The sequence below is a fragment of the Camarhynchus parvulus genome, chromosome Z, assembly GCF_901933205.1.
Source record: "Camarhynchus parvulus chromosome Z, STF_HiC, whole genome shotgun sequence".
NCBI lineage: Eukaryota > Metazoa > Chordata > Aves > Passeriformes > Thraupidae > Camarhynchus > Camarhynchus parvulus.
The window spans coordinates 40,386,578-40,411,097 of NC_044601.1; the positions used below are offsets into that span (position 1 = coordinate 40,386,578).

The 24,520-nt window shown below is 36.7% G+C and overlaps 1 protein-coding gene across 27 annotated transcripts in view; it reads left to right on the forward strand.

Moving 5' to 3' along the window:
* Positions 1-13,202: 13,202 nt before the first annotated feature.
* The window catches only part of PTPRD (protein tyrosine phosphatase receptor type D), a 1,161,500-nt gene continuing 1,150,182 nt past the window's right edge, over positions 13,203-24,520 (forward strand). For all 27 annotated transcript variants that reach the window (XM_030968017.1, XM_030968045.1, XM_030968047.1 and 24 more), the window contains exons 1-2: positions 13,203-13,298; positions 13,567-13,674. The gene's annotated coding sequence lies outside the window, so the exon portion shown is untranslated. The remainder of the gene's footprint in view (positions 13,299-13,566; positions 13,675-24,520) is intronic.

The following is a 24,520-nucleotide window of genomic DNA, read 5'->3' on the forward strand; positions in this document are numbered from 1 at the left end:
ATTGCCAAAGGGGATGTTTGGGAAGCAACGAGCTTATCTTTACTTTTAAGTGTAAATTGACAGATAGGAATAGAGTTCTCCCCTCTCTCAAACCAATTTGAGATCAAGATTCTAAAGCCATTCTACACAGAAAAACTCAATGCTGACACACAGGAACCTTTACTGGTGGGTGGTTTGTGTGCAGATTCTTGTCTGAATGTGGCTACAAAAGCAATCCTTCCTTTTTTTGAAGCACCCCAAGAAAGTTTTTTTTTACCTAGTGGAGACTTTGAACAATAGCCATTAAAGATTAAGCTCCTAAGTTCATTAATAACTTACTAAACAAACTGCAGAGTCTCAAAAGTTCTCAAATTCTACTATAGTTAGAGCACCCTTGGAAGTTTAAAACCAAAAAAGGTGTGAGGGTGGTGTTAAGGACCTACTCTTTCTGAGTAAAAGGACAGTGAATGAGATAATATTTCTGGTAACGATAAGAAATATATTTAAAAAATGTCCAAATCCTCCTATGAAATTGTGACCATGGAAGAAATGGTTTGCAGAAGTAGCATCTACATATGTTGGTTTTTTCCCTCCCAGAAAGTGCAAATCTACTGCACTCTGATATATTGTGAATGCAAATGAAATATTAGAATTTCTGTGAAGAGACTATGAAACAAAATGATGACCATTTTTTAGTATAATGTAAAGTGAGTTTTCAAACTGTGAACTATTTGTATGCATTATTTTTTGTCTGAATGTTTAAAATATTAGTTTAGGCTAAGAGTATAGGGTTGGGTTTTAAAGTTTTGGAGGTTTTTTAATCTGTTTTGGGAGATTTTTGTCTGTAAAATACACAGAAGTTTTAAAATGGAAAATTTATTTGTGGCATTTTATAGGTATTTTATTATAATCCCAACAAATTTGATTAACATAAAAACATAATTTGTTTTGCATGATAATTCATAGTTAACTTTTTTTTATTATTCCAGAACAAAATACTTCTGCAGCATAGGCATTTTCATATGTTTGTTTTCTGAACAATTATGTTTTTCTATGTCAATAATTTGTCTTCCAATAATTTAAGATTTAAAAAAAACCCCATATATTTCAACAACAGTATTAAAGGTAATACTAAATATAATTATGAAAAACATTTGAAAAAATACAATCATAATATTTATGTGGATTAAAAACCTATGTAGCATAGAGCAAATATTCTCCTTTTCTTTCTAGTGAATGCTTAAATATGATTCTATAAGCCTGTTTGAATTTGTAATTCCTCTGGCCCATTGTGTATTTTATTATCAGAGTTAAGTAAAAAAGTAAATGTGTTTCTGTTGTGGTTTAAAAGCAGTTCTTCCTAATTAAGTCCTTCCACTGAGACTCTCCACACTGTCTGTTCCTACAGTGGGATGGAGAGCAGAACTGGAGACACAAGAGGCAAAGATCATGGCTTGAGGTAAGAACAATTTACTGGAAGCAGCAATGAGATAAGAAAATGAGCAGTAACAGCAACAGCAGCAATTTTAGTGACAGAGGGTACAAGTAAAGAAATGCTACTGCTCACCGTGGAAAACCCTGGCAACAGAAAATTCCCAACCTGCTCGGAACCAGAACCACCCACGTTTTTCCTCTAGCTCGTAACCGGGCCCACCCCAGCACTCTATTGGCTACACTTACTCAAGCATAACAAATCCTTTCCCCCCAAAAGAGACTTCCTTTCTTCTGCCCCCACCAAATTATGTGAGGTTGAATAGAATAATCTCCATGTTCTAGTCATGCCCATTCCCAGCTACTGCAAAAATTGCTCTGTCCTGGCTGGAACCTGTGTTCCTGCTTTTCTCCTTTTCTTCTGTTTAACATCAAATTTTTGGTTTATGTGAAGTAATGTAGTCTGGTGGGGCCCTGGGAAGCCCAGAACAGGCTCAGCCATGGGGAAGGTTAGGCTGCTCTGGGGTTGCCCTCTGTCACTTCCTGCAAGTCCCTGACAAAACAATTTTTGCAATCTAGGTCCCAGAAATACCCCTGAATCATTCACCTTAACAGTTTCCAGTGTGGCCCATTATTCACAACTCTCTGAGCGAAATAAACTGAATCTCTTAGTTTTTAGTTTACCTGTGACCAAAGTCAGCTACTTCCTGTATTCTCTTTTTTTTTTTCCCTCCCACTGCAACACTGCTATGATTTTGGGTTAGTCAAATTTATCTGTTAATACATCTACCTGTTATCTCAATATCTCAGTAAGGACTTTTCTATCATTAGAGTAGCCAGTTTTCCTGACCCCTTTTGCCCTCCCTGTTATATACTATGTCACTTTCCTAGTTAAGGAAAGTGACATTGTACATAACAGGGAGTTGAAATTCCTAATTTAAATTGAAATTTCCTCTAAAAGTTGAAATTTCCTCTAAAAGTAGGTTTGATTCTAGAGCCCTTTTCTCCTGAACTGGAACTTGAATGTCACTACTACATCCAAGAAAAGCACTGATTTTCACACATTCATCGACTCTTCCATATTAGTAGTGTTAACTATGAGCAGATCCAGCTGTGCACCATTGCTGGTTGGACCATCCAGCACCTATATCACCCTCAAGAAATCTTCTTATTTGCTTACGTTTTTAGTAGATAGTTATGCTTGTACTCTCCTGACATGTAAACTTACTATCAGGCTAAAGAGCATCCAAAAAAGGGAGACACGGTCAAACACTCATTCATTTTACATTATTTGTGATTTCTGAATATATTAAAAAATCCAAACCAAAACAACAAACCCTTAGTATAGAAAAGACATGGAGTTTAATCTAGCTTGTAAATATAATTTAATGTCTCTAGTACACAAAGCTTCAAGCAGCTAATTACAGTGTTTTAAGGACAAGATTACAGTGTTTTAAGGACTGCTTTTACACATCCCCCCCCCCCCGCCAAGGTTTCTGCAGTTTAAATGCTTCCCAGAATCAAAGCTGCTTCTTTAGACTCAACTTTGAAATTAAGATCAGTGAACACTTCTTAGTGCTCCCATGTTGTCATCCCTGTGTCCAGCTGCCTGCTCTCCACTGTGAGAGCAGGGATCGTGAAACTGAAAAAAAAGCTGACAGCAAAGACAGATGTTCTTAATAAAGGTTAGACAGTTTTCAAGAAGCAGTTTCAAGCATAAATAAGAGGATTGAAGTTATATGTAATGGGATTTTGCAAACTGATTTGAGAGCCAAAATGTTGGGAAATATATTATCAGCTCAAGATGCCACGGTGACTCTATTGATATAAAAAGCTAAATCCTTTCAATGCCAAATGAACAGAAAGATGAATATAAGTAAGGTGAATGAAGCTATTGGCATTTGAGAAGGCCCAGAATACAATGATATCAAACTTCCTGGGATTATTAGAGAAATAACACTTGGCAAATATTTTACATTGGATATTTCACACTGTTCAGCCAATAGCGGATTCACCTAACAACTTAAAGCTAAGTCAGTGTAAGAATATACACTTTCCCTCTGCCAGAATGAAGAGGTAAATTAGCGTGTTAATCAACAGCTGACAAGTGTCAGTAAGCAAAGGATGAAACATCCTGAGAGAACAGAACATGTGAATCTGAAATACATATCTGAATAAAAATGAAGAAAATGGCCAGATTCATATGGTTTGTGTTACCTACAAAACAACTATCTGCAATCCATGGTAATTATTTTACTTCCCTTCATCATGTTTTTGGGGGGACTAATCATTTCTTTATGAGCTGAAACTGAAAATTCACCTTCTCTGAATGGTAAATCCACTATTTTCTGTATGCTGTTGTGAACTGCAAAGAACTTCTGTTTTGCAATGATCATCATTTCCTTACTTTGAGTTGCTGTAATGAATTAAAATGTTTACATACTCTGTGACTGCATGCTACAATATCAGAGGTTATATTTTTCTTTTCACTTTAGTTGAGCTGAAATGCACAGATGCCGTGGGCCTATTAATCCCAGCGCCAGCCTGAGAAGGGCAAAGAGTCTTGTCCTGGCCATACTGAATGGGGATCACTTCTCTGGGTCTGTGCCAAGTGTTCTGATGCTTAACTGAAGCAATAAGAAGAGCTGGAGCTGAAGTTTTTAATGGTAGTCTAAATAAATTATCATAACCAAATAAGGTATTCATTATTTCATAAACTATCAAAAAAACCAGCTCCTTGGTCACCCCACCTTTAGGGCTATGTTGGGAGTACTTAGGACACAGCTCCCAGAATTCTACAATACTAGATTAAACTTCTTTCACACTGTAAACTTTTCAAAAATTAATTTATTTTATTAACTTTAGTTAACTGGAACTGGAAGGGTTTTATTGATTTTTTGTAATTGAAGAAGCTGGTAATTAAGCAGACTAGAGATTCTGGTTTCTTTTATGCAGACATTGTACTGTACTTCCGTTTCATGATGGAGTTTAAAGAAAAAGTTTCTTCGGTTAGTACTCGGACCACTGAAGGTCAGACTATGATATTGGGGGAACTCATCTGGAAATACTCATGGGCCTGATTCTGAGTTTATAAAGCTACTGTCCACCTGGTCTAACATTAAGGAAATTAGTTACACAAAAACATATTTAGGGACTTAACAGACAAAAACAACCTTTGTTTTTATTATACATTACCATTTAAGAGTTAAAAATAAAGGTTTAGACTTTGGTGGTTTACTTCTATACTAATAGTTTCCCTGTGCAAGTCAATTTTGCTATGGAGCCTATGACCCTCCTCTATCATAGGAGTATTGAAACATACACTGACTTAGTTCTTTCTCAAGCAATATATTAAGATATATTTAAGTGCTGTAATCTGTCAGAACATGAAAAACATTGTATATCTCTGCAATTTATGGTTCTAATCAAATTTCCCAAGTTAAAGGTTGTTTGTCTCCTTGCGCTGTCTCCTTATAGTTATTGTTTTCAGCACAGTACAAACATTTGTAGGAGACATTTTAAATAGGTAAGACAGACTGAGAGAGTGTGTACTGGAAAGATTTTTCTAGTGACAAATGCAAGTAGAACTTCAGAGAAAATGAGAGGAAAAATGCTTAAATTTTCCATTAAGCCACTCATCCTCTTTTCTGTTTCACTTTGCTTTTTATACTCAGAATTTTTGTTACAGAAAAATCAAATTATCTGTGACTCACTTGGAATCTGACAGAGTACCTTGGAATTTCTAGGTAGTGCACTGTACTAAATATAATGGTGGAAAGATAATACCATAATACTATGTCTTGTTTTATCAAAGTTACTTGAAATATTCAAGCAATATTATAACAATAACACTAGATTTATTTATTATGTTATGATATATCTGGCAGAAAACAGACTCTATCTGACCTTTCGTGGGTGACTTTAGATGAAATGAAGAAGAATTAATATGCTGTGTCAATAATATGTAAGAATTATAAAATATGTGAGGCCCTGACATGGCCTACGTACCAGTTCCTCATGGTGCACCCAGTGCCTCACGTTGAAAAGAGGAAGGGTTCCCTGTTTACAGAATTTAAAATTCCAGCTTTTTCTACCTTAACAGTTAGCATTTATAACCTATAGTTTTAGAAGTATTTCACTGTAAGTAATCAAGTGAAAAAAATTGCAGTGGGTGGATGAGTTATTTCCTGATAGTGAATTTTACCTCTTGGAAGAGTATCAGTGTTTCTTTGAGAATACACTTACAGAGAGAATTGTTATTAGAAAATTTTAGTGTGGAACTTTGTCCAGAAATGTAGGCATTTTCATCTGCTGAAATGCTTAATGAATTTAAACTTTAAGAAGTTTTAAAAATATTTTTTCTTTGGCACATCATTATAGTATTTTTCCTATAAAACTTTGAAGACACTCTGTTGAGTATGCAAAGTCTGCATCACATCTTAAAATATTGCTTTCTCTGGCAGTATTTTCCCAACAGCAGTGACACTTCAGATTTAATTTTCTTCATCCATAGGCTTTAATGTTGGTTCACCATCATTATGCTTGCCAGCACCAGTGCTGGCACTGCAGAGCTGTGTGAAACTGTATCACTTACCTAATGTCATAGAAAATTGCTGAAAATACTGATCATTCAGACCTAGGCTGTACAATTTCTCTCATCTATCCTCTCTAAAATAAAGTTTCACTTTCACCAAAATTTTCCTTCACTGCTGATAGATCTAGTATTGCAAATCAAAGATTCTAGACTGCTGAATCATGAAAATAGGTTTGCAGAAAGGTGATGTCCATAAATAAGAAATGGCTGTTAGATTAACCTGTGGGTACATCCACTATTTTTCCCCTCCTCTTTTTCTTTCTTTTTCTTTCTTCCTCTGATCTTTTCCTATCTTTTGCATCTCACAGCTCTTGGTCATGTTGAAAAAATATGCATTATATTTGTCAAATTTTTTTGCCAGTAATTTTATTGATGATCTATATTTAGAAGAAATGTGAGATAATTCCTACTTATAGTTAACTTCTTACAGGTCTGTGCAATAATACATAGAGGATTTTGCTCACTTTTTATGCATGAGCTTGTGGCAATGTCATTGAGTTTCTTTTGATATTTTAGTTATGCTAGGGAAGTAGAGGTATTGTTGCTGACCAAACCTTTCTTGGCACCTCAGTGCATTTTCTTCTCCACATCTGGAGGGGTGACTCCAAGAACACTGGAACTTTTGCATTATATTTCATATTGCATTCTCTTTTCCATGAAAGTTTATATTCTATGGAATTAAATGGAAAAGTTGCTGAAAATATTGTTAGTTGTAAGTCTTGGGTTTCAGTGAGAACTGAGGACTCCTAGCTAATGTACAGCTACCACCTGAAGTATGTCACAATTTAAGAATAGTGTCTGATCTGCAGATATACACCTATTTCTGCAGCGAAAGCAGAAAAGGTATAAAGGAGACTAGAGCATAATAAACAGTCGTACCTCCAATTACAGGTTCCAGAGGTAATAGGAAACACCAGAATGAGGCTAAATCTTAATTTAGATAGGCTATTGAAACCTAATTGGACCTTAGGAAAAAAAGAAGGGAATAAATTAATTTTTCATCAAAACCTGAATAATACAGAATAACCATTCCTCTTTAGCAGACATTATGAAATGCTTTTGGCAAACAACATTTCTATTCTTTAAAATATTTTATTTCCCTGAAGACTTTATTCTTCAACTATTCTTTTATTAATAAGCATTTTAAAGCTATATACAGAACATTTTTAGTTGCATAGGTTTGGTCTATGAAAGAACATAGACCAAGAACAGAAAACATTTGTTTTTAATTCACAGAGAAATTCTAGAAATACCCATCCAACCCTTAAGTGCAAAAGTAAAATAATCAGAAATATAAGCTAAGAAATAGGAAGATATTTTTCTGTTTATGAAGCCATGATTTGAAATATAAGACATCAACATGTGTTACATTAGGTCGCAAATTAAATATTACAGGATTACCTGACACACATTTCAGCAGGGACATAACCAAATCCCTTTTTTTTCTTTCTTTGAACCGTTAGTATAATAGAGATGGAGGTTAATATTAAAAGACCATGAACAGAATTATTTTGGTTTTTTTATCATGAGGTACATATTTATTTGCCTCCAGGAATTCTGTGACCAGTAATCTTTTTTACAAAAATGCATCTCCTTCTTCTCTCATCATCATATTTTTACTTTTAACAGTTCACTTCTTTTTAGTCAAGGATAGAAAACATATGCTCAAGACATATCTTGTAGGAATTAGTGAAGAAAAGAGGCCTCAAGGTGAGAACTACATTGTTTTTTTTTCCTTTCATTTCAGAAATCTTAAGTTATGTTCAGACTGTATTCCAACTATATAAGAAACTCAACCAAAATATCAGTAGGTGGATTAATGAAACACTTGTCAAGCTCTTCCCAGGTTGTCTGCTTAAGAACAGAGATGAGGTTACTCATTTGGAGACCAATCCTGTCCTCCCTAAATTAAATGACAAAATCTTGCTTTATCTTCAGTACTGCAGATCAGAATCTAAACCCATAATAGACTGAAATCTGATTAAACTTCAATGCATGTTTTAATGCAGACTGAAATCCCTGGTATATTTAGAGGCTTACATGACCATTGGTATTGATATACTGCTCCAACCTGTGGCCTGGTCAGATGGTCTTTCAAATCTAATATCAGTTGTTTTGGATAGGAAATATAATAATACAAACATATAGTGATGTTGGTTACATAATTCTTCATGTTTATTCCCGAGTTGATCACTAACACTTAGAAATCTACTTAGATGCAAAGACATTAAGCTGGTTTTCCCTTTTTTTGACTCCTTGGTCAAAATTAGGTGCCTAGCCAGAGGTAAGCATGTTCCATAGAACTGCCCTGAAGTTTTGTTCTTATGTGGATGATTGTTACTCTATAGAAATAATAAAGGACAGCAGTTCTGTGAACTCAAACCTAGGTGCCTAAATAGAGTTTTACAGAGAGGGGGCACAGTAACTCGAGACTGGCAGATCCAAATGCTCTGACCCGGGCTCTACAGTTTAAATTATCAAGGTTTTCATCTCATGTTATTAAAAATAAATGCATTTTTTGTGCAGTGTGAAACTGTTAACACATAAAAGGTTAGGAATAATAAAGAAATAACACAGCACTCAGTCATACAGGAAAGAATACTTTCTTCATAATGGGGATACATAGACCCATTTAGTCACTTGATCAAAAGAAAAAAGATAGTTAAGAGCATACAATATGACGTTTTAGGTTCAACATTTTAGGGTTTTTTAAACATTTTAACAAAAATACTATCAAATACAGGTACAATTGCCAAATAATTTTAAACTAAATATAAAGTAATTAAATTAAAGTAAATATATTTGGAGTTATGGTGGTTCTTGTATAAATGAACATAATTAATATATAAATATTACTGTCCTGAAATAAAATTTCATTTTTTTCATCAGTGACATCTTCTGTCATGCTTCCTGAGCAGCAGTAGTTCCCAGGAAAAGTTCCCATTATTACCCATGGGGTGTTTGGCTCATGGGTACATAACTAGCCTTTTTTTATTGCAGAAAAACTTCATTTCAGCAACCTGACAATGAAAGATTATATCAGCAAATACATTCTTAGGAACCTTGCAATCCAATGGTAAGAATCACCTCCTTAAAGATAAATTTCTCTTATTTTGTAAGAAAGCTATTTCACATATACATATGAGCACAAATCTTTCTTAATTTCTCTTATTACATGCACATTTGGAATATGTGTACCATGCAGACATAGACTTTGAACAATGGGCAATTATGTTTTATGAGAAAAAAACACATATCATCTTTTCCAGTTCCCCTTAAAACATGGTTATTGTGAAAGTGTATTAACACAAACAATGTGTAATGGCTTAATTGAATGTTTTATTTGTTTCTTAGAATAAAATATTTAGCTCTGACCAGTATGACCAAGGAAAAAACAGCTATGAAGAACTTGTATTGAAAAACCCGTGTCACACAAATTAATCATGTGAGGATACCAGGTTTTCAGAGCTGCTTGCAGGCACCTGGCCTTTGCAGGAATGGTCCTGTTTGCCTTCCAGGTGGTTTCAAATAGCTGAGTCATCTTCTCAGTTTCCTGCAGGAGAGGTTAGACTGTCCCAGAAAAAATGATCACGAGCAGTTTCACAAAGTGTTTCTTGCTATGTATTTTCCAGAGTATTTCCTATTCCTCTTATCTCATAACTTTTCTTTTGGGATGGGACAATTCAACCTCTTTCTGTTCATTGTGGTTATAAATATGCTACATGTCATAATGTCTACTGCTTTTCTTTAGAGATTACAAAAAGCAAAAAGGTCTGATGATTGAAGATGGTTGAAAAAAAGAAGCATGTGTCCCCACAGAGACCAAAAGGTGGAAGTAAAATACAACAGTATTTTGCATCTTTAAACTGTCAGCTTTGCATTTTCTTTTGCATAAGCTTCGTTATCATTTTTCTTATATGGCCAACCTCAACCCTAGTTTTCATGCATGGCTTGCAAAAAGGAAATAGATTATACCCCCCAAAAAATGCTGTTGATGTACAAACCTGAATATTTACTACTACAACTAAATTCTAAAAAAACCAAAGCAGATACACAAACCACCTTTCCTACTGTACTAGCTGGGCATAGTGCAGCACTGTCTCTGTTAAATGTCAGTTATTTCAGATAGCAGAGGTCATAAATTCTGGCAGACACTTCAGCTTGGAGATCTTCTCAATTCTGATACATATTAACTTCTACATTAATATTTGGAACACTTAATTTTTGCTTCTAGTTTATTTCTATGTGGTTTTGCCTTCCCATTATTTCTCTTCCAGTTGCTCTTGTGACCAACTATGCAACACTTTTTAATATTAAATTCATGTCTACCTTTCACAAAGTTTGAAAACATAGTGTAATGCTCAGGATGCAGAATGGGTGGCTAATTTGGGCTTCACGGTTAATTATCATGAAGCAACCTCTTTAGGGTATGATACTGAACAAAACTTTGGTACTCATGAAATATAATATACACCACTTTATTATTCCTGGAAGAAATGTGCAGTGAAATGCAGGAATAATATATAGTAAATCAGAAAAATGTAAATAAGTTAAAAAAAAAAGGAAAGGACTGAAGATTGAAAGGAACATAAGAATGGAAGATGTATAATTCCATATTGATATGGAGTGTAAAGATCTTAGAATCCCTAATTTTCTACTGCATTTAGCAGTGTTTTACTGTAGAGATAAAATCAGTTCTAAAATAATTAGCAATGCCATATTTAATTGCAAATTAAAGTACTACTCACAAGTGATCTACCAAAGGGTAAAACACCACTGGGAGGAAGAACGTGGGGGGAAATTTTTTTTCTATTCTTCTTTCATTGTCCTTCCTACTCCTCCCCCCAAACTCTGAACTTTCATGCTTCAAACTAGGTCAAATTGAGCTGAAGTGAAGCTCAGAGAAAAGCCGGCAACAGTCAGTACCAGGTGCTCTTCGTCGCCTATTCTCTTTCAAGGGTAGCTCTCTAGTTTGCGCAGGATGAACCTCGGAGATGAAATCATACCCGCAGGAGGATGGCGTGCCCTCTGTCACCTGTAGGACGGGAGGGATCCCCTCTGGCCCTTCCTGGGGCTGCATGTGGGCTGCTCCGGCTGCCCGGCTGCCGTGACCGTGGGGCGAGCCCCGCCCGGCCCCGCGCCCCGGCGGGGATGCTGCACCCGCGGCCTTCCCCGCAGGCTGCGTTCAGCTTTTGGCGAGGCTCAGGCCCGGCCGGTGCCGCTCCTCGGGCTTAACCTAGTGCCACAGCACGAGGCAGTGCTTACGGCTCAGCATCTGTGGAGTAGCAGGGGACCAGCAAGATAGAACTGCGCGTCTAAGTGTTGGGAAACGCCTATCGCGGAAAGAAATCGCCTTGATTCAAAAAATCCCCGGAGGAGGGGGAAAGGGAGGAGGGGGATAGTGTTTCTCAAACCCCAGAAATCAATAGGAGGTAGCTGGCATACTGAACAAAGCTTAACTTTAATGCAGATGAAGTAAAAATGAAAAAACAACCAACCCACAAAAAAACAACCTAAACCCAAAAGCACTAAAACAGCCCCCAGTCAAACTCCCTAGTAAACAAAGATACCCCAAGAACAAAATCCTTTTTTTAAAAAAAAATTCATATAAGGTTTAAGGTCTGTGAAAAACATTTGTGCATTGTTGTGGGGAGGCAAATGATTGAAAATATTCCTCTTGGAAGACGGTGTTGACCAGAGTTAGAAATACCTTTGTAAATTAAATCTCGATGGGATCTATTTCTGGAAAAATCTTAATTAAAAATAGCGCGAACACAAAACTGTATTCTTAACTAAAACGAAAACCCCCTCCCCCCAGCCCGTCTGTTCTCAGACCGCGTAGTGTTATCAGTGGAACTGGAAACCTTGCAGCAATCACCCCAGCATTCTGCTGTGAGGAAGCGGGAACGGGGAGGGGGGCAAGGGGGAGAGGAGGGAGGGGAGGCGGCACCAAGGGGTCTCATTGCTGGGAGATACTTTGAGGGCAAAGTAAAAGTGCCCCCTCGGGAGCAGCGCTCCGCTTCTGTCGCCACCGCCGTCTCAGATGCTACAGTATCAGGCGGAGAAGAGAAGAAAGGAATTTGGAGTTGATGTACAAGCCGGAGCAGCAGTAAAAAGATATAAAATATCGACACGCTCAGCTGCATCTTCTTAAAAGCTTCCTGCGGGTTGGCAGAATGAAATCTTTATTTAAAATACACAAACTACCGTCAGGGGAGGAACGGAAGGGAAAACACTAAAAGGGCCAAACGCAGAGTTTAACCCACCGGTATAAGCAAAAGAGGAGAAGAGATGAGATTGGTTTGGGGGGAACGGAAGAGAGGGGGAGGGTGCCCTCCTTACAGCCCAGCCACAGAAGCCACCTGGGGACTCGGTGTCTCCACTCAGCTTTGGAGACTTTCTCTTTGATGGTGATAATGATAGTTGCTCTGGTACGGGAAAGAGACTTACGGATACCAGAAGCAGAATGTGTGCTCACATTTGGGTGTGAATGATAGGAAAACATGCCTCTCCACCGCATCCACAGCAGCTCTCTCTTAAGTAGTGGTAACATTATTTTATTATCGCCAGCCGGTGGCTTTAAAGGTGCATTATTTTAATGCATTATTAATTGTTTTCTCAGGGCGAGAGGAAGGTGGAGATCTGGCTTATTATTATTAATAGCGAGGAGCTCGCTCCTGTCGCACACGCCGGGGAGCGCGGTGGGAGGAGGCAGCGCCGGGGGAGGCGGGTGGCGGAGCGCTCCCGGCGCCGGGCTCCCTGCGCGGCTGCGGCGCCAACACGCGCGGCTCGGCAGCCCCCACCGCACCCTCACAGTGCCCCAGCCCGGCCCCTCGCCCTCCGCCGGGCGCAAAGTTCCGCGGGCAGCGGCCGGCGCGGCACCTGGCGGCCGGCACCTGCCCATCCCCAGTTCCGCGGGGGCGGCGAGGCTCCGCGGCCGCCAAAGTTGCGGCGGGGCCGGGGGGCTGCCGCCGCTGCCGGCCATCAAGTGGCTTGGTAAGGAAATGCAGGGGAGCGGGCTGAGCGGCGGCGGGGGCTGCGCGGGGCCCCACGGGGAGCTCTGGCCCTCGCAGCCCCTGCGGGCCGCCCGCCGCCCGCCTGCAGACGGCAGTGCTCGCACCGAGAGCCGCTCCAGCGCCCCCCGCCCCGCACACACACAGACACACACACGCACACACGCACACCCCCCACCCCTCCTCCCCACCCCTCGCTCGGTCGCTCCCTCTCTCCTCCCTCTCGTCGCTCTTTTCCTCCCTCCCTCTCTCTCTGCCGGCCTCATCGGAGAGAGTTGCAGGTACCTTACCTCTCACCTCCCCGCCACCCCCCCACAGACCCCCTCCCCCCCGCAAATTTTAAGGGGCAGGAGCCCCTGGAAGCCTTTTATTTATTTATTTATTTCGGTATTTAAAATCACTGTAAAAAAAAAAAAATCTTTGGAAGAATGACTCTTGTCGGAGTCAGCTCTGAAAACAGGGTTACCCCCCCAGGAGCTAGCGGCAGCGGAGCTGGATCCCATCAAAACAGAACTGCCTGATGGGGCATGTGCTTCTCTCTCTTTGCAGTTCCTTCTGGGCCTGTGTGGACTAGGGGCACAACGCGGCGCCTGACTGGCAGGAGGGGAAAGCTGAGACTCCTTCAGGTTTCCAAAGAGGTCCGAGTGGACAGCATTAGTAAGTAAATTCTCTGTGCTTGCTTACAGTTCCTATGTTCTTGGGCTTGTCCAGACCTTTTCTTAGCATTCACACACATACATATGCACACACACACACACATACATCTTTATATGTGTGTATATACATGTGTATATATATATATATGTGCATGCATTTCTGTTTTCAGGTTACTGTTCTGGTCAGAGAGAAACTTGGCCATGGTAACTTGGAACTGTTTTTAGTGGGAAGGTGCATTAAGTGGTTTGCTGGTTTTTTATGAGTGAAGAAAATTGAAGGTGAATACTTGCTTAAAGTAACTGAGTGTGGCAAGTATTGTATAATGTCATACTTCAGTGCAGGTGTAGGTATGTGGTAGAATACAGACAAAATCTAAACAAAGAGATACTCCCTCAGGAAGGGTCTGCAGAATGGTCTGACCTGCAAAGCAATGGCAGGTGACAGGACATTCAGTTTAATATAAAATGTGTCTGAGTTATAGATACTAAGAGTGTATTTTGGTCTGCATTCAATTGTAAGCATTTTTAGTCCGTGTCTCTGAAGTTCTTAAATTTTTCATCAAGTTCTGTATGTATAAAATGTATGTATATTTTTTCTTCTGATGAGGATGACAGTTCTAGACAACAGCTTTGTTTTCTAAGGGTTTTTATAGGGCATATTCAAAAGTACTGATGGCACTGTTTTCGATAGGTGAGAAAGATCTAGGGGAAACAAAAAGATAAACTCATTTAAAAGGGTGTCATTAGCGGTGGAACTGAGGTTTGCTGGCTGAGCTGTAGAGTTAACAGAAGGTATGAAGATCATATAAATGTATGTCATGAAGTGTCTGCTGTTAGGTGTTGTTTAGCACTAAATATATCTGCATCTGGGAAAGAGAACTTTTGCAGACATTATTTCTCTTGGGACAGTGGACCCGTTATCGACATTTGCTGCTTTTCTGCTAAGGGAGGCAGCTAGTATTAGTAGTTCAGGGTTAACTGTTTCCTAGGTAGAGAAAAGAAATAACAATGACAGGTATGACAATGAAAATGTTTGCTCATGTTTGCTAATATCTAAATAAAACCTCAGTGTTATGTCAGTAGAAATACAGTTGAGTCAGGTGTTTTTGAATGTACTGAAAGAAATCAATAGCATTTCAGCATTTTTTCTCTATTCCAGCCAAATGGACTTAGATTTAAATTCTTCATGTGTTGTATCTGTTGTAGGGACAATGTGGATTTGAATTAAAATAAATTAAAATTGTGTCTTTACAAATTCTTGGCAAATATGTGTTATTTTACACTACAAATTAAGAATAATAAGTGACTACTGTAAATAAACAATAAAACTCAAATATATATTATGTCTTTACTGTTCACCTAATCAGAATAAAATAGTGCTGTTAGAAGCCATTAAACATGAACTTACAAATGCATTTTATTAAACTTCAAAATGTGAAATTCATGTTGCACTTTCAGGTGTAATTTAAAATCAGTCACAACTAATGAATGTCACTAGGAGTGAAAGTTTATCAGGGTCAAATAAAATGCATTTCTTCCTAAAGTAAAGAAAGTAGTTTATGTCACAACAGTAAAGAAAACTAGCAAAATTTACTTAGGAAATTAATGTGACACAAGCAAGAAAGACTAAATCTGCAGTAGCAGATGGATGACATTCAGAGTTGCTTTCAGGTATTCATAATCTTAGAGCTAGGGAGGAATTACAAAGCATAGGGTACAAGTTCTTAGACAGTGAATCAGGGTGGCTTTCATATTGCATTAAAGTAGTCTTTTGGTAATTACCATTTATGACAGAAAAAATACCCCATGAACTCATGAACTTTTAATTAAAGGATAACACATTTTCTGACTTAGTAAGGAAACCTACTGATAGTGTTTTAGTACTATGACTTTACCTTTCAGTTAAAAAATAGCGCTTTTTACTCACTTTTTTCCTAAATGACTTAGTAACATTTGACATGGCTCATTGCTGTATTGTACTCCCTGTGGACAGCACATTAAAATAATATATCCAGCTAATTTGCATGAAATGTTTTGAGACTGCATGCAGTGAAGTTTATTAGGCTAAGCTTTCAGTTCTGCTAGGTGGCCCTAAACATGCAGCAATGTTGAATGTCTAACAGTGTGTCTATTTAAAAAAAAAAAAATTTAAAAACCATATATATGACTAACCAGACAGGAACTATGTTGTCTAGTTTAGCTCAAATGCCTATGTACTCAGTGTCTTTATTAGTTGGAGCACAGCCTTCATAATTTGTCTTTGGGATTTTCTTTAATCTAGGATGTGTTGTGGCAATACTTTAGAATCTATATGAAAAAGTACTCAAAACATACTCCACTTTTGCTGTAATTACTACTGTGGGAAATGACCTGTGCCAAATCATGGCAATTAAATGTGATACATATTGTACTTGATTATATATTCAGGTACAATTATGAGTTTTTGGCATAGGCAAATGTCAAATTGGGTCAATCTGATTCAGAAGAAACAAGAGAGGACTTTAAGAACACCTATTGCTGTGCAAATACATAACTGATATAACAAAGCTGCATGTGTCAGCAGTAATGTGGTTTATTATGCAATTGTTCTTGTTATTCAGATCAGATAATAGTCTGATGAAATATATAAGCAGTCCACAGGGAATCAATGATTAATTCCTCTGACATGTGCATATTTAAGATTTCTTGCTAGTAAAATCCTAGATACCTGCATTAGTTTTCAGAAGCCAAAGCCAACAAACATTGTCAATATTAATCACTTAATATACTGAACTCCCACCAAACTTTGTGGTGATAAAGTGTGATGAAAAAATAACGCCAATGTTTCCTTCTTTGTTCTTTGCTAAATGCGGCTTTGCTGAAGAAACTGACAGTACACAAACACACTGCTTGATAGCACAAACTATTTTAAAATGGGAAATGTGATAAATATCAAGTAATACACTGATGCTGTAATCAGCTTGGTTTGTCTGTGCTCTTTTACGAACTTACAAAGCATTGCTAACTTTTGTGTACATAGGGGTAATAATTCTACAAAATTGAAGTACTGTAACTAGTTGGAGAAACAAAGTTGGCTTTGTTGAAACATTGTTGGCTTAATTGGAAAACAAGTGAGTTCAGCATATAGGAAAAGGTCACTGATACTTTTCATCAGTCCAAAGGTTGTTTAGTACAAAAACAGATTGGTACCTGAATCTCACATAATTAGAGTAAGCTCTATTGATTTACTATCACTTTAAAGACCTCGTAACCAGCAAATATAAATTTAACAGTGACATTTATATGGATGTTCTATAATTTAGGGTTTTGGATTTTGATAACTGTACTCAAGGAAAGCAGGTTTTTTTCTTCATTAGAAGCCATAAGGAATGTGTGCAAAATGGCTAAGGAGGAGGAGACGTTCAGGGTGTTCTTTCAAATAGAAAAAAAAAAGTGGAAAAGCCATAGAAGGAGCTCAGATTCAAATGTACTTGAGCTGGAGAATGCCTGTATATGTGGTGTTTTATTTTGTTTTGTTTTCCACACATATATTATAAGGTCATTAGTACTAGAAATTTCTTAAAGAGGTTTTATGTTATCCCTTTTTCTTGTAGACTTTCCACCTTGAAGTTCGGCAGCTATAATCCTAGCAAACTCTGACAAAGTTGGCAAGGGACACTGTGTTACAGTGGTAACATAATGATAGAAATGGGGTCACAAAGTATTGACAAGAAGTGCAGGTAGACTATAAGGTTTTGGGCATATTTGATTGTGATAAAAAATACTTAGTAGCAAACACAAATTCTAGTAGGAAATAGGCAGTAGGCATGAATTAATTCTCAAATGAGAATTAAATATAGTTGATAATAATGACTACGAGAAGGAAACAGACACACAAGCAAAAGGAATGCATATTGGGAGATTTTTTTTAATCATTCTTAATGCTTTTAGATGCTGTTTCATTTTCAGTTTATCCATTCTAGTAACTTCTTTTGTAAGATCCAGCACTAGACAATAACAGAAAAGCTAGCAATAAACAGAAAATTGCTGCAAATTTACTACTTTTATGGTCAATATGAAGGCTGAATTACTCATCTATTTTCATTTGTTGTCAATAGTTGCAGAAACGATCCTATTTATCTTACATTTCTATTCTGTTAAATATGCTTTATTAAGTGAAGACTATTGTGTAAGAAATTGTATTCTTTACATTCTATATTTCTGTATTGGCAACTTTGTAGCCACTTCTAAAAAGTGGGGTTTTTCTTGTCAATACATAAAATGAAGATCTAGTTGAATAAAATTTTAACTGATTAGCTACTGCAGAATCTGGTTTCTAAAATCAATTTTATAAAAATTCTGCCAGCAACACTGTGAAATTGATAAAAATACTAGTATGTTTTAAAGTTTTCCTGAATAAAGTCATACTTCAAATGCCTTTAAAGTTCTTTGGAATGCTATTATACTTTCCAAATTATGTACTTAGACTATGTTGAAAGTAAAATTAAGATTTTGGAGATTTGTTTGGATAAAGAGAATTCTAGACGTGTATGTTTGCAATATGAAGAAGGCTCTGCATAGTCCGATGATTTTCCTGAGAATGCTGTGGGGGATTTGTTCCAGCTGTAAGCAGCATGAGCTCATATAGTTGCTAATTAACAGATAGATACATATTACAGGCCCAGTACTCTGCTTTGTCTAAATATTTGGTTTAGAAAAAATGTTTTTCTACATCAGGCAGTCCCGTATTTGTGTTGCATCCCATTGTGAAAAGCTGCTTAAACTGAATTTTTCATATATTTCAGGATGGCTTCTCAAAAGGTAAGGTGATGTTTTGGTGCATATGGTGCATTCTGCTTTTCTTTTGAATTTAAAAAATAAGAGCTGTACACAATGGCATTCAAGAACTCACTCTTTCTCCAGGATGCTGCTTTTTATTTGGTTTTGGGTTACCTAGCTCATTTGCAAAATGTGTTACACTGTCCAGCACTGAAATGTTAAATGCATATGCTTTTTGTTTGCAGTGAAAAGGTGGGTTGAGGGGAAACTGCTTCAGCTGGGGTGACTGTCTGTAAACATAAAGGAGGACTCATGGGCTTAATAGGAAGTGGGATTATTTAGCTCTCCAATTATCACGGAAACTGTGTGGGTAAGGTGAGCTCACATTTCCAGAGTGGTCCTCCCAGCTGGTGAGCTTCTCATAGTTGACAGCTCAATTTCTTCACGATGATGATTGATTTAAGGTGACCAACCTGAATAAAGGTCCTCTGGTGGCAGCAGGTTGAAAGTGTACACCAATCTGTCTTGTGGGAACAGTAATTCTTAAGGGTACTGCAGCAGAAGTAACTGCATAAGAACAATCGCATCTACTCTAGTCTGAAAGCGAAGTGATTTTTAGACTCTCATGCAGCAGTTTAACAGTCAATGTGGGAGTATGTCAGGCAAAGTAAGTTTGCTCTAGCTTTGACGCATTCTTTCTTTGTCTCACCCCTACACACTTAAAATGTACCCTTCATTGTGGTGCAAGGCATAAAATCTCACCAGACCCTGTACTACATAAACCAGCATTTAAAGTAGTTTGGTGTTCTCCTCACTCTGCTTGTTCTTTTAGTCAAATGTGTTTTTCTTCAGTCTTTAGTTAAAAAAAAAATAAAAAAGTTCTGCATATTGTAATTAACTGTACTTAGATCTAACATAGAATATTAATTTTTAGTATATGATTTTTTGGTTTTCTAAGTAGGATTTAAATAAGAATATTTATTGTACAAATTTTTAATCTATGTTTTAGCCTACTAGTTCTAGTATTAGTACTAGTACTAGTAGAACTAGTTTGAATACTAGTTCTGTATTCAACGTCTGATGAAGCACAACATACTCTGAATTCTTGCACATAAGTATAAGGTAGAGCAGTGATGTAACTCTTACTTAGGTAGCTACAGAATTACTGGCAGTAACAAAAAGATAAAAAGATAAACTAAAAATATGTGCGACTTGCCCTTCATTTGGGTAAAATTACATAAGGATATCCATCCCATCAATTTAACAGTCAGAAAAAAATCTTACAGGTTGTTGCATGATCTTAGTTTTGAAAGATTTTCTTTTAAATTAAAAGGAATATGCTGTGATGCTGTGAGGCAAAGCTCAAAGCATCAGCAGTTCTCAATGGAAAGGGTTCAAAGAGAATGCATGTGCACTGTCTATGTCTTAGCATGAGTTGCTTTCCCTTACTTATTGGAACTGAGGCTTGCCAGATGGCATTCTCAGGCTTCTTCAGAGAGATAGAAAACCATAAAGAGTTTTTTCTTTATCAGAAAACATAATAATATAAAATTACACCTGATACTTTTCTCTATCTAGGTTTTCCTGAAGTGTGTGGTTTTTTGACTTAATTTTTGTGCATTTTGACTGTGATGTTACCATACTTATGCATTAGTAACCAACTCCCAAACTGTCATGTAACTAGAATATTAAAGTTTATAACAAAAGAAATCAGACTTGAAATATATTTTGATGAGGTCTTGAAACCTGAAAAATTCATGTGATGGTAGGAATGCGCTGTGAGAGGTTTGATCAACATTACATCATTATTACTGACATATCCTACATTTGTTAGCAGAAGTATTTAAGAATATGCCAAGAATTTCTCCTTGAGAGAAAATTTGGCTAACTTTTTTATATGTTTATAAATTTCTGAAAATTGTAGGTACAGATAAGTCATAAAAGTGAGTTTCCAATAATTCGTTACCTATAACCTTTAGTATAATTTGTGTGCACACCATTCATAGAAATATTCCTAATGAAAAGTCTTATTAATCTTTGGTATTCCTTCACAAACAGAAATATGCCCAGCAAAGCTCATTAATTTCAGATTTGACATCAGTAGTTATGGTCTGGCATCATTAGCATACCAAATGGAGTACTTAACAAAAAATAAGGAAAAAAGTAGAACTGTCGCATTAATATAGTGATAACCTGTGTTCCCCTTTGAATAATTTAGCTATTTCTCCAGTTTTATGCACACATACTCTGTGAAATTTTCCTTTCTCCCTATGAATAAAAGGTATACTAATGGCTTTTTTACACAATTTGTCCTAATCTTCCTTATTTTTTGTTTTTCTTTTTTTTTTTCCTAAGACTGCTGGGCAGCTATAGTTGAAAAGCTGCAAAAATTTATTTGCCTGTTTTTTCAGTGTGTAGGCTCTACAGAGGGTTGATTTGACTTCTCTTCTTCCATGTACACCCAGTGTCCTCTGACAATTCATTGAAGCAACAATCAGTCAGTGAGGTTGGAAATTCTTTTGTCAAATGCATCAACTAGAAAGTGTACAATGGACTGCAAATCTTCAAGAGCTGCCAAAAGATATGAAGGTCACTATACCTGGGTAACCAAATATTCTTAACCATGCTACTCATATCTGTGAAAGTCTTCTGCAAAATTAAGTTTCTCAGTGATAATTGGATAAACAGCACACAATAATTGTTACTTGGAGAAAAAGGGAAATAATTCAAAAGGGAAGTATTTCAAATTAATATATTTTGCATTTGTAGAACAAAGTGCAATTGGCTTCCTATGCCATTTGTTTTCAATTCTTCATTCTTATGGAGAAAAGAGGCAAAGTAGTAAAAAAAATAATGATATCTGCTGGAGGCCATTTGACGGAATAAAATGGCCAGGAAATGTGGTTTGAGTTTTTTGATTTTTTTAAAATTACTATTATTTTGTTGTGTTCTTGCTGTTATTCTTTTTTTCTGAGCAATCTGTACTAAGCAAAAAAAAATCTAGAATTAAAAAATTTCCTGAGCAGCTTTCATACAGGTTGTGCTCCCTTGACCTAATCAAAATGCATTATTTGTCCTATTTTAAAATCTCTTTCATTTGAAAATCCCCAATAGGTTTTTGTTTCTTTCTTTCTTTTCTATTCTAGGATTATTAGAGAAAAGTGATCTTTGTATTCGACTTCACAATAATAATTATGCTGTAGCATCTGCTTTTCATCATCAACTTTAGATTTCTACAGGTTTCTGTATGTGTGGAAATGCAATCCCAGATATTTTCATTGTCACATTCTACGTGAAATAATAAATTGAAAAGTATCCAAATATATTTCTGCTCAGAATCATCTTTTTTCTTCTCAGCATGGAAGCAGCCTTTTCCACTCTTTCCCATCTTCCCATTTTTTCTACCCTTCCTTTGCAGAAGGCTGTAGCACAGCTAGAGTGTCTAATTATTTTTAAAGTAGATCATCATTTGGATTTCTGCTCTGCCTCACTGATCCTAAGCATAGTGGCCCTTCTGGGGTAAGAATTTGTTTTTAAGGGTGATGTCCTCAACCTACTTTGTGTTTTCCCAAATTGATAAAAATGGGAAAGAAAACACTCCTGCTTATGTAAATATCAGATGCTTCCTAGTGTAGGTGAAGAGATAAAGTAATTGATGGAGTTCTGCTACAGAATCAATAAAATGGACATTTATGAATTTTGGGATGAGTTTAGGTGTGTTAGTGTCTTTGAGTAACACTGAAGTGCAGTTATATGATTACATCTCTTTTTCGCCTTCCTCTGCTCTGACAGGTCTTAGCTGGCTTGAGAACTGAATGGGGAAAGAGAAGAAAATCCATGAATGTGCATGTTCTGTTAATTTTATCAATTGACAATGCTGAACAAATTAAAAAAGACATGAATTGTGACGTTTATTTAACCAAGCATTTCTTAGTTGCTTAAATTAGGCTTTGTGAAAAAAAATAAAATTGTTATTTATGTTTCATTGTATATTACAAAAAAAAGGGATTGTTAAAAGAAGCATGATGAGGAAGGAAAGGAAGTGAGGGTAGAAAATGGATAACAGAAATGGAACAAATCTTCAGCAACAGTCATGTTATTCAGCTCTCTGGTGCAGTGTCAAGTCAGATGACACTGTCTTTAACCACTGGGTTTGAGTTTTAGTCGCCTGACCGTAGGTGATTTATGCCTTTTAAATGCCCTCAGGTAGTTTCTTGGTGCTAGGCTAGTGTTCTCTTGTAACAAATGCAGCCAGTCCCATACAAGTCTTTCAGAAAACAAAGAACATATAAAATTGCATGTTCATTTGCATTCAGGATTATGAATTGTGCACGTCTATATTCTGATGTTCTATCTAGAACTTTGCCTTTCCTCCTTGCCTTTCCCAAAGGCAAGGATTTTTTCATGTTATGCTAATTATATCTGATGCTAACAGAGCTCCCTTAATCAACACTTGTGCTTAGCTATCAGCATAATTAGATTAATTATATTTTGGAGACATCCTAGAAATCCTATCATGCATGTATGAATCTGCGCGTGTTGAAAGTGACATCCTTGTCTTCAAATTCAGAAACAAGCTTATATGTTGGGTTTTGTTTGCTTGTTTTGTTATAATTTTTTCCTCTTTTTGTCAATGATGTACAAATTGATGGAGTCCAAAATCTTATGCTGCTAATTATAGTCCATCCACAGAATCAACTTGTGTGCTTTCCTGCTCTGACACTATGCTGGTGCCTCTGAGGCTAATGTGATGAACTGTGTAATGTCAAACCGTCTTTTTTTTATTTGCTACTTTGGTAGGTCACCTTTTCCTGATTTTGGAAAGAAAGATGGACCTAGGGATCAGTGTAATATAATAATACTGAGGTGAGGTGTATTTTCTGTTTTTGTATTGACATTTTGACCATTATGCAACCAGTAAAGATTACTGGCAGTAATATTTTCTTTTGAGGTCAGGGTTATTGATTTTGGGGTAGAAGCAGAGTTGATAGGATAAATCTTACCCTGATAATACTATTTGTATCTAACTTTTGACAGCATTTGGTTTGGACAGAAAGTTTGGGATATGGGAATCTACATTTCCTGAAGTAATTTGGATATTATGCTCATTAAATGATTGTTGAAAAAGAAATATAAGTGTTCAGCTTAATAAAAGAGTATTGCAACTAGCATGCATGAGAGATGACTCTTACAGGCAGAGATCTCCATCTATCAAGGTTTTATAAAGGCAATTATATAGATCTTGTTTGTGAGCCAGAAACATTTTCCATCATCAGTAGATGAAGAGATTTTCTGAAATTATCATTATAATCACAAAGAATAGAGAAGCTTCATAAGCAGAAAAAAGGATCCAAGAAAAACGTTATATTTCTTCATCTAATTTCATGAAAATATATATCCCTCATTCTTGTAGTGTGGAATTCCAGTTTATGCGAACTGTAACATCTGTCTATGGTGATTCGCTGGCTGTCTGCTCTTTAATAACTTGGGGAAACAAACCAAAAATAAAATGAAATAAAATATGTCAATTTGAGATTTTCATGACTTAACCCCACTCAGTGTTTCCAAAAGTATTATAATATATTTTGTTCTCATTTATGTCTGAATCAAATAAAAGTTGCATGGCAGATATAACTTGGGGTATAATAAGGAAGATGTATAATAATTATGTTAATAATAATAATGGTTATACCTTATGGTTGACAAAAAGACCACACTGTTAATTTCAGAGGAAGTAGATTTTATTTTCTTGCTTAATATTCAAGGAAAAATATAAAAACAGAGTAAACAATATAGTACTTTTTTGTTTGCTTTGCTATTAAATTGAGGTTTTAGCAGTGTTAGGAGGGAACTAAGATGTTACTTGTAAAAGATATTCATGTGCGATACTGAAGAAGAAAAAGATGACATACAAGCATAATTTGATTTTTATCCAGTATAGCCGTGTAGGAAAGATAACTTGTAAAATCTGAAAACAAGGTGTTCAAAAATTTATATAGGTGTCTATTCCTTTTTGCAGGGGGAAAAATTTCAAAACTAAGCGCACAAAAACCCAGGTGTGACCAACATGTTCAGGCATTATTGGAACA